This window comes from Takifugu rubripes, chromosome 18 (assembly GCF_901000725.2).
Source record: "Takifugu rubripes chromosome 18, fTakRub1.2, whole genome shotgun sequence".
Lineage (NCBI taxonomy): Eukaryota > Metazoa > Chordata > Actinopteri > Tetraodontiformes > Tetraodontidae > Takifugu > Takifugu rubripes.
In genome coordinates this window covers 4,006,538-4,014,412 of record NC_042302.1, presented here as the reverse complement: position 1 = coordinate 4,014,412, position 7,875 = coordinate 4,006,538, and the positions used below count along the sequence as shown (strand labels likewise).

Sequence of the window (7,875 nt, the reverse complement as noted above, 5' to 3'; positions counted from 1 at the left end):
GGCGTAACGATGGCGTGGGCGAGCCTGGATGGACAGATCACTGCGTTCGCAGTCAGAAACCCGGGTCGCAAAAACAACTGGCTCTAATTTTAAAACATGGCAACAAGAGAGGATTGTCCGGGCTGTGGGGAAACACGTTATAGCGGAACAACACACATCCAACGGGCGTTGGTTCACCCTCGAAACAAAGGGAAATCTGAGTCCTGGTTGAGGCCTCTTTGATGACACCAAAGAGTGACCTTTGATCTGTATTTGCCATGGAAAACCGTTTGGGCGAATGTAGCCGCGATTTACGTGGTGTCAAGCGTAAAACGTAAAATATCCGCGCCGACGCTGAGACTTTTGGGTTTGGTCGCCACCTGCTGGGCCGAGTTACCGGCCAACTGGTTTGTCAGGGACGCCTCACGGGGACGTTGGTGTGGAGCGGAACGCCGCCATCGAACACGTCCGCCATCGTGTTGCACTGCTGGGGCTTGGGCTTCGGTCCCCTCCAGTAATTAGTCTGACTCACACCCCCTGCTGAGAGTGAAACCATCTCAGGGCCGCCATCTCATATTCCGATCATTAATAATACATCCCATCCATTTGCACCCCCCCATCCCTCATCTGAGCGTGTGATTCACTTTGGTGCCCCCATAAGGGGCTCCTCCACTCATTTCATTTCCCCCTCATTCGACAAAAGAAAAAGAGTTTTTTAAAATGCAAAACCATCCTCTGGTGTCTCCAGCTGAATCGGTGCTGCTCTGAAGGGACCGGGGCAGAAAACAGCAGCCCTGGAAGTGAGTTTAGAGATCGTTTTTCAGCCCCGCCGCCCCGTTGTTGTTTTATTAAGCGGGGACAGATTAATGCTGCCGAGCACCGGCCAAGTCGGCCCGAAGTTGACGTTCAATCCCAGCAGCTCCGTCTGAAAGGAGCGTCTGCAGAGAGGCTCTGATGAAACCCAATGAAATCAGCTCCCCTTCCAGCCGGAGAGGCCGTCCCGCTTCACCTCATCAATACCTGACAAAAGACAGCGCGCACGTCTGCGGAGACGTCGGGGAAACGCAGAGGAACTTCTTTTTCCCCACATCTTTGTGGAAGGTGTCTGGGAGCAGACGGAGAGTGAATTGATGGTTGTGGGAGCTACCTGAGAACTGCCTCTCAAAGGATTTAGATGTAAGATAATGGCACACAGCCCGGGGCAGCCTAGCATGCTAACGTTTCATTCATCACCGCGCACGAGGAGGATGGAATGAAAGCGCTTGAAAAAGAGAAGAAATATTGGGTCTGCGGGGGAAGAACGGACGCTCCGAAAGAGCTGATGTCAGGAAACCGCGTAAGTGGGATTTAGTGCTGCTTAGTTTGTCTGTTTCCGTGGAATCATTTTGCTAACTTCTCGTAGCGACGGATAGAAATCAAGCTAATGAGGAGTAAGAGTAAAGGGGGGGGGGGGGGGGGGGTTGCAGACAAACACCAGCACCAGGAAGTGAGTCTCCATCACCAACTTTCATAAAAAGATCACCTTTTTAAATTCTGATGGAGTTGCCGAGCAGCAACGTTTAATTTCACAGGAAGCTCACCCTCATTAATAAAGCATGAGCGCCTGCTGGAATTAATATTCATACGCCTTCACGTTTGGTGAATGAAAGCATCTTTACCTCCCAAAGATCATCTCCACTTACAAGTTTTCTTCCTCGTGCTAGCAGGCGGCCGGGGTTAGCGCGGCTGCTGCAGGTACGCTAGTTGTTGCGATTTTAACGCTGCATTTAATCTCCATTTAAGCCCGACTGATGCTAATTAGTCGCCATAAAGGTCCGGCACCAGCAGCCCGATGGTAAAGTCGCAGGGATCATCGGGAGAATCCGATGGAAAATGGGAGAAGAAAAAAAAGATTTATCTGGCCGATACTTTTGGGAGATAATGTGTTTCCGTGGCGATCCCCGAGGACATCGAGACGTCCAAATCAAACACTTTTTTCCCTTTAATTTAGCTAACATCCTGAGTCATGCCGCCAGAACTGAGCATTTCCCATCAGGCTACCCGCGCGAATGTCAGAGGTCGCGGTCCTGGATGTCCGGAACGCCGCGGAGGATCATTTATGGTTGAGGATGGATCGGGAGCGGCCGCCGCCTGTGAAGCTGCTCTCACCTGATCCGTTTCCCGGCTCTGGCCCAGACGACTGGCGGTTATCTGCAAGAGAGAAAAAACCTCATTAATCTCTAATGGCTTAATTCAGTGTTTCTACTGTGGCCTCTGTGTTTTCTCATTAATGGCTTTTTCAATCTCAGCAGAGGCAAGATTACAGCCCCCACCCCCTTAAAAAAGAGGATTAGATTGGAAATAGAAAACGTACGTGATCCTTCATGTAGTCATTTGATGGCGAAAGGCTGCAGATAATCGAGTGTGGGATCTGGCGGCAGGAACGATGACGGGAAATGAAAGAGCGTAAACGCTTCCAGTCGTGGTTCAGACAAAACCATCATCTACTGAGGGACTCCGCTGGCGGAGGACGCAGGGGCTGTTGTGGAATTAATCGAGACGTAATTATGTCCTCCCACCCCAGCAGTCCCCGGGTGTGGACGACACGCCGCTGAAAAAACTCAGCTGGAGTCGAAGCACGGACCCACTGAGGCTAGGTCGCTATCAGCGGGCTAGCTGTAGCCTGCTCACAAACGGGCTCTGCTAATGTTGAAAGTTGATGCCAAACAGTGCGACAAACATGACAAAACGGCTAATGGCTATCAAGGAACTACGGTATCCTGACCGTAAACAGGACGGTCCTGCTCAAGGTTTCTTCCTGTTACACGCAGGTTGATCCAACCGCTGCTGCTCATCAGGGGAGGGATTCAGATTCAGGGCAACGCACCGGGAAACCATCTGGATCATAACAGACGCGGTAGAAATGGAGCTGAATTGATCTGCGGGGCTTCAACCGGTATCTCAAAAGTTGCTGTCAAATGAGCTAATTATCACAACAAAACCCGGCTCCTCGTGCATCGGTGGCTCCAGGTACCAGGTTCTTCTGGCTGTGACGCCAGTAAAGGTGGGCGAAGTCGAGCTGGGGGGAATAACAATGAATGTTTATTTGCTATGTCGGGGTCTGATCTGAATTATGGATTCTCGCAGAAACTACGTCCATGTTTTATTCAACTTTGATTTTGAAAACCACCTGTGAGAAGAAGAAGCTGCTCTCCAGGAGTTAGAGAGGGGACCGGCCCGAGGGGCCGGCGTTGCCGTTGGGTTTGTTCCCCGACCGGTCGGTGGCTGAGGCACCGGTGGCTTTCATCCAATTAGAGACCGAGGAGGAGGGCAAACCTCAACCGCCCCCTGCAGATGGGGCAACACAGGTCAGCCACCCCTGCTGCCCCGATGTTCTGGGAGGGTCTGAAAGTTCAGGTGTCCCTACAGATGGTTTTACATAGACAAAGTTGGCTGGCTCGTTACAACCTGCTCTCCTCTCCCAGTGGACGTACGTGGTTAGCTAACGCTAGAGCAGGTGTGTGGTCCTGGTCCAGAAGGTTCTCTTCATCCCTCTTGTGTGATCCTTCGACCTTAGAGACCAGGAGCAGGGTTCACCTGGATGACCTGGATCTGAGGCAGGAGCCTTCTCGCTGTGAGGCAAACATACCCCCCCCCCCCCCCCACACACACACACACACACACAGCATCCTCAGAACAGAGGATGGATTTTTGAGGGGGTTGTTGTGCGGCTAAAGTGTTTGTGATTGTTGGAGCTCCGCTCGGCCTCATTTCTCCGCTTGTCTGCTTCCCCGAGAGCGTGAAAACACGCGTCGGCTTAGCGGAGCCGTCGCAGGCGATCGAGAGGCGGCAGAGTAAATAAAGGTCCATCTGAGACCGCCCGTAACCCGACTCATGTTCCTGGCGTGGCATCATTGGAGACAGGTGTTCTCAATCTCCTCATCAAAGCGGGGGATTTGCTGGAGCTCCTCTGAGCTCTACGATTCGCCAAAGTCAATTTGTCCCGCAGATTTTAATAAACCTTGATTAAACGTGACTCCCGCGTCGCTGAGCGGGCTCAGGAATCTGGAGTTACCACGGCTCGGCCCCCGAGCCTCGCGCCTGATTAGCATAAAGCTAACGCGAACGCACTTGTAGATGAAAGCGGCGGTTTAGCCCGCGCGTTGCCAGGTCTGATGATCGTACCGCGAAGGCGTCCCGACGCCGCATCCTCGCCATCAAACATCCAACCACAAATGGTCTCATTAACGTAACTGGATGATCGGGTTTGCGTGTTTAACTCCAACAGCTACATCTTTTACGCGGTTTCCCATTTCCGCTAAAACCGTTTCGTTCGATAAACCTTCCCGACTACTACGGCTCGCGGGCTTTATGGTTATTGGGTCGGGATCCAAGCAAGGAGCCATTTGCATTCGTGAGTTCCATTTCCAGATGCGGGGAAGCCGTCCAGGGGAGGCAGCCGCGCCGCTAAGTGTTTCCATCCTGGTCAATTTCAGGCGAGCAGACGGAGCGGCCGCATCCACGTCTGCCTTCGCGTCTCCAGGCATACAGATGAGGAGGCGGCGGCTTCGAGAGCACTTCTGCGCTTTCCCCCTTAATGAGGTTGGAAATAAACCCAGTCGGAGCAGGTGAAGTCCAGGCTGCGTTGACCTCGTACGGCCCCGTTGGCATCAGTCGGCTCAGCACTCCTGAACGCAGCCCTGCTCCTGAACGCAGCCCGCCCCCTCCCACCGGCGCTCTGCCATATCGCCAAGCTCGACCTGGTGTTTAGGACAAAACAAAGACTTCAATGGCGTTCCCAATCTCTTCATCTCCCAGCACAGGGACTCGTCCCAGAAGTTCTCCTTCTGGTCCGAGTGATAAAACAGCACCTCGTCTCTCTCAACTTATCTGCTTCTGATTAAATTACACACTAAAAGACAAAAGACATAAAAATCATTAGCGCTTGTAGTCTGACATTTGCACGGAGGGGATGTTCTGATTCAGCTGGGGGACACCTGCCCCCCCCCCCCATCGTGTTGAAATGTCAGGCTAATAAGGGACAAACAGCCATAATCCCATTCAGCGTACATCTTTAAGCATAAGATGCTATCAGTGTTTGCAGCCCTCTGGTGACCCGGCAACGTGCCCGTGTCACAGCTACCTCTAGTCTTCTAGCACCAACGTGAGCAAGTGGGACGTTAGCTCAGATATATGACGACATAATAACAGATATCTAAACAAAATACCAGCAGCTCTGGTGATGCTAAATGGGTTAGCCTGGGGTTAGCTAAAACAGAAGTTTATATGATAACGTCAAGCTAAAAGCTTGATTTCGAGGCCCAGTTAGCCGCTGAGCCGAGCACACCGCCACCTGGTGGCGCCAGACATGAGTTCCACCTGCACTCTGGAGCCGTGCGCACGGTTGTCAGGACCTCTGGATGCACGGATTATGGGATTACCGCCGCTGTGGACAGTTCGACACCTTTAAATCAACCCAAAGCTCCAATCCCTTTTCTGCTGATGGGATTTATTACATTCAAATCCTCCCTGCAGCCGCAAAGGTTGGGGAAAAAAAGTATTAACGTCATCTTGCAGAATAGTTACAGGTGGAAATCGGTGTGGTGTGAGGCGCGCAGACGCTCGCCGCCATGTTTACACATCAGCCACAGTTTAACGACGACAACAACGTTGGAGTTTGTTTGTCCTTCCAGGGCTACTGTAGCGACATCCTCGCACCCACATGAAGAGATCGGATTAACGCGGATGTTCTTGTCTTATTTCACACTATAAAAGCGCGTCAGTGTTCATTAATCCACACGTGCTGTCATTTGGATTAAAACGCATCATCGCGCCGTTTTGAGGAGTTGAGGGTGGGGGGATGGGTGACCAAGGATCTGTTGGGGTGTGGAGCTCTGAGGGCTCTGAAGGTCTCCCGACCTCCCTGGGAGCTGCGAGGACCCCGCGGAGATGGGGCCAGGTCCACCGAAAGACCAGAATCCAGATCTTCCTTGGATGAGCCGCTTTGATGCTGCTGGGATCTACTATTTCCATGGGAGCCGTCGGCGTGGTCGGCCTCACATGTGTCGGCGTGCGTGAGCAACCGCGTTATCTGAAACAACGCCCTCCTACACACCTTCAAATGCTCTCCAAAATAGCAGGCGGGGAAAAGACCGGTTAGACGGCGCACAGGCCTCGCGGGTTCCGCGTGGTGCCGCTCAGTGCAAACAAAATCGATACGGCCTGGAAAATAAAATAAAAAAGACGCCTCTGAAACGCTGAAACGGCCTCCCGAGCGCCGCCGAAGTTGAGCATTTAATCCACTTAAATGGTGAAGAAGAAGAGACGGAGACTGAACGAAGCCGCCGTCCCCTTCAGCGTTTTCCCTTTAGCGCAGCGTCAACCCGGGAAGTGTGTCAACCTTCGTACCCGGAACAGGGAAAAGTGTAATTTAGCTCGGTGGCCCGTGTCCGTCTCGGGGCACAATTACAGTTTTGCATAAACGCGGCGATTAATCTTGTAAGGTCTCAGCGGCCGTCCGATTCTAATCTCCCCGGCACTTCTCATTTTATTCAGACACCGTTCCCTTTCAAATTTGGCCCAAGCACAGCTTAAAAGTTGTTTTTTTTTAAAAACCCAACTTGTGCAGGGATTTTAGGTCTCCCTATGTGTGAGGCAGGACGCAGATAAGGAGCTCCACCAGAGCTGAGGAATCTGAAGTCAATTCTGGCAATATCGCGCAATAGCGAGTAAAAGATATGATGCAAATGGCTGAAAATTCATTCGCAGCGACGAGGACCTGCAGAAAATAACAGCTACAGACAAACGGAAGGGAGATATGAGGACACAACAGTTGACGCAAGCTAGTAAAACACGTTAAGAGGCTAGCTAGCCAAACGAACAGGATTAGCTTGGCTTCTCCAACCCTTTCGTCCGTAGGAAAGATTAGCTTACAGTTTGGTCTACTGTTTCTATGGATTGTAACAAAAGGTACTTTCTGTTTTATATATACATATAATTTATGTTGCTATGTTAAGTGGAAGGTTAGCTGTGCACAGAATAAGGCAACCCTTGTATGAATCATCATTAAGGCTGTTTTGTTTAAAGCCTGAAACTTTAGCAATTAACAGCTGGTGAAGAAAGAAGTTTAAAGTTTATATTAAAAACAAAAATTTGATTAAATTCAACTTTGTTGCTCGAACGTTTTCATTTTGTTGCCTCTACTGCCCCCTAGAGGCTACCGGTAATCTAACCCCACCTGTCTTTAATTCATTTACATTCAGGCGCCAGAGGCCTCATAACGCCTCAGTAAATTAAAGTTTGGCCTTTTTTTCCCCCACAACAGATTGAACAGGTGTTGAAATGAGCATGAGGGTCACCAGGGAAACCTCCCTCCTGCACCATCAATCCATAAAATAACTTTTCCTCTAATTAATTCACGACTCCTGATTATTGACTAGTTTTGGCTCACTTTTACTCCCAAACTTTAGTGCTCAGCACAGAAGGCTAATTGTCTATTGACTTTTATAACCTCTTTTAAAATGGGGCACAGTGATTATTACTTACTTGCACCTTTTCCTGCCATCGCTACTCCACAAAGGCGTTGCTGGTTCTCCCTTAAAGAACTGGACCATTTGTTTCAGCCTGATCTTCCCTGCTCAGACTCTGGGTGATTGGCACGGCCTCCCATCCCTTCTCTCCTCACCTCCAGCCCAGGCCGGAGCTCTGGCTGGGTGTGAGCAATAATGAATCACTATTAGCCTGGGTCACATCAGCTGACAACCAATTTACCGGCCAGGAGAGGCGGTCCTATCCGGGTCAGGTTCAATCAAGGTGCAGAGCAGGACTGATTAGATTCAAATCGACCACGAATTGTGTTTGATTTGTGTGTCGGTTTGAATTGAAATAAAACATTTAAAAAATTATATAACCGCGGCA

The 7,875-nt window shown here is 50.7% G+C and overlaps 1 long non-coding RNA gene across 1 annotated transcript; it reads right to left on the bottom strand.

Annotated features, from left to right (window-relative positions):
- Positions 1-1,942: 1,942 nt before the first annotated feature.
- On the bottom strand, positions 1,943-7,675 carry LOC115246678 (uncharacterized). Its single transcript, XR_003885768.1, has 2 exons — positions 7,504-7,675; positions 1,943-2,169 (listed from the first exon to the last, which is right to left on the bottom strand). It is a non-coding gene; the product is annotated as an uncharacterized lncRNA (long non-coding RNA).
- Positions 7,676-7,875: the final 200 nt, after the last annotated feature.